This window comes from Cantharellus anzutake, assembly GCF_015039405.1.
Source record: "Cantharellus anzutake strain C23 chromosome Unknown EI90scaffold_20, whole genome shotgun sequence".
NCBI lineage: Eukaryota > Fungi > Basidiomycota > Agaricomycetes > Cantharellales > Hydnaceae > Cantharellus > Cantharellus anzutake.
Window position 1 is genome coordinate 679,445 of NW_024066970.1, and position 3,255 is coordinate 682,699.

Below are 3,255 nucleotides of genomic sequence, written 5' to 3' on the forward strand. Positions count from 1 at the left end.
CTTCTATCGCCGCTTCATTCACAAGTATTCCGACATTGTGATTCCTCTCACCTGCCTCACTCGTAAGGGAGTACCCTGGGTATTCTCTGACAACTGTCACTCCGCCTTCCAACACCTCAAGGACGCTTTCACCTCTGCTCCTATCTTGACGCATTGGGTCCCTGATGCCCCGCTAATCATTGAAACTGACGCTTTGGACTATGCGATATCAGGTATTATTTCTATTTGTTGTACTGATGAAGAGATACGTCCTGTTGCTTTCCGCTTGCAGACATTGACAGCGCCAGAACTCAACTACGACACACACGACAAGGAGCTCCTAGCCATTTATGAAGCCTTCCGTTCCTGGTGTCACTATCTTGAAGGTTCCACCAACCCCATCGACGTCGTCATGGGTCACAAAAACCTGGAATACTTCTCCACCACGAAACTCCTCACTCGCTGGCAAGCCCGCTGGTCTGAGTTCCTTTCCCAATTCAACATGATTGTCCGTTTTCGTCCTGGTAGACTCGGTGCCAAGCCTGATGCGTTGACTAGATGCTGGGATGTCTATCCCAAAGAGGGGGATAGGGACTACGCCTGCATCAACGTGCAAAACTTCCGCCCAGTCTTCACCCAGGAACAGCTTGCGTCTTCCCTTCGAGCCACTTGCCTTGCCACCCCCATTCTCTGTGCAGGCACATTGGTCGACGTTGAGGCCATCCATCAGGACATCATCACCGCCCTTCCCAACGATCCTGCTGTTGCCCAACACCTCACTTCCCCGATTCCTGCAGATTCACAATGGTCACTAGATAATAATGGTTTGCTTAGGTTAGACAACCGCATCTATGTGCCGGACGCTAACAATCTCCGTCTGCAGATTCTGAGGTATAAGCACGATCACCCCCTGTCTGGACACTTTGGGCAAAGCCGCACCCTCAACCTAATCCGTCGAGAGTACACTTGGCGAGGCATTTGCACGTTTGTCAAAGATTACGTCTCTTCCTGTACCGCCTGCACCCGTGCCAAGGTTCCCTGCCACAAGCCCTATGGTCTGTTAAAGCAACTCCCCATCCCTGAACGCCCATGGAACTCTATCTCCATGGACTTCATTGAACAACTTCCGTCTTCCACCGGTTTCACCGCCATACTAGTAGTCATGGATCGCCTCTCCAAGCAATGCATCTTTATCCCGACCCACAACACTATCACGGCACCCAAACTAGCTAAGTTGTTCCTTCTTCACATTTTCTCTAAACATGGGGTTCCGGCGCACGTCACTTCCGATAGAGGGTCCGAGTTTGTCTCTCACTTCTTTCGTTCTTTGGGTAAGGCCCTTGACATGTGACTCCATTTCGCCTCTGGCTATCACCCTGAAGGTGATGGCCAGACAGAACGCATGAATCAGACACTGGAGCAGTACTTACGCATTTATTGTAACTATCAACAGGACAACTGGTCTGAGTTGCTCCCTCTCACCGAGTGCGCCTACAATAACACACCGAGTGCTACTACCAGTGTCTCGCCGTTCTTCGCCAACAAGGGCTACCACCCAACCATCTCTGTCCATCCCAAACGAGACCTCTCCTCTGCCCGTGCCCAGGAGTACTCCATGGATCTTGATTCCCTGCATCAGTTCTTCGTGAGGAAATGTGTCAGGCTCAAGAACGTTACCAGGGTCCCACCGATGCTTGCTGAATGACCGCCCTGCTATTTGAAATCGGTAGTTCAGTTTATGTCAAAGCTAAGTACTTCCGCTCTACTCGACCTTCGAAAAAGCTTTCAGAAAAGAACCTTGGGCCCTTCGAGATCATTGCGCAACCTGGTACACACTCCTGCACCCTCTGACTTCCTGATACCCTGAAATCTGTCCACCCCATCTTCCATGTCTCTCAGCTCGAACCGTCTACCCCAAACACCATTCCCAACTGCGTACAAACTCTGCCACCACCGATTGAGGTTGATGGAGAACCCGAGTATGAGATCTCTGAGATTCTAGACTCCAAGGTCGACCGACACCGCTGCAACTGTAAGCTACTCTATCTGGTACGTTGGCTAGGTTATGAAGGGACAGACGATGAGACTTCCTGGTTACTGGCTACTGAGCTGGGACATGCCTCAGAGTTGATTACTGATTTCCACTCACGCTACCCAGGCAAGCCGGGCCCTGATCACGCTTAGTTCGAAGTGGATGAGGAATTAATTAACAAAAAAAAATGGGAAGAAGGATCTAGATTACAACAAGGGCAAACCAACGTTGGAAGCCTCCACGTCCATGGCCTCGTTCCCAGCACCGTTATCGCCGCCATCATCACCCACTACTCCCTCCAACTCTTCCTCTGTCCTCTGCTCGTCCTTATCCTCGTCCTCCTCACTTGAATTCTCTCCACTATCTGCCTCACTCTCGACCACACCCCTCCTCTTCATGTTGCCACATGGCTCCTCACCAACTCGTCCTGCGATCCTTTCCAGGATATCACCAACTCACTCACCAACTCGCTCAATCGTGATCCTGACAGACCTGACATCCTTCCTCAGCCCCCCAAGCTCTTGTATAAGGTCTGACGACCCCACTCGGTGGCGCTTAGGCATCGTTTCTGCACCATGCTTGACCAGGTCACACCTCTGCCTCACCCAGGAACATTCCTGGCAGGCCTTGCCAGGACCACGCACGCAGCGGACCTTACGTCTGACACACTGCGAACAAGAAGTCCGCTCTTGACTGGGTAACTCGACCTCAATGACTTGGTGCTAATGAAAGAAACCATCAGTACTGTTCAATTAAGGATGAGTTCAAGAAAATGGGCCTACTTACCTTGTTAGGCACCGAGCCCTTGCCTGATTCCTCTGCGCACCTCTTCTCTCGTCGAGCTCACGCCAACTCCTTCTGGGCTCTGGCCCATTGCTCCCTTTTCTCCCTCTCAACCCTCCTCCTTTCTCGTTCTTCTGCCTCACGTGCCTTACGCTCCTCCTCCTCCCTCACCCATTGATCCTCTTCCTCCCTCTGGGCCTGCAATCGACGCAGGCATCGTTCACGAGCTTTGGCCATTGCCAGCTCCTCAGAGTCCAACATGCGCACTTCTAGCACCGTGTCCACCCAGAGAGACAAGTCGAGAATGTTGGTAGCGCATGCCAAAGACATTGTGGGAAATATTGAGAAGCAAGAATGAGTGATGAACGAAAATTTTGATTCTAGCCAGCGGAAACAAAATCCCCGGAAGTTGCCAGGAAACTCTCGCACCGTGGAACTTAGGCCTTCAGGGGTTCAGGCCT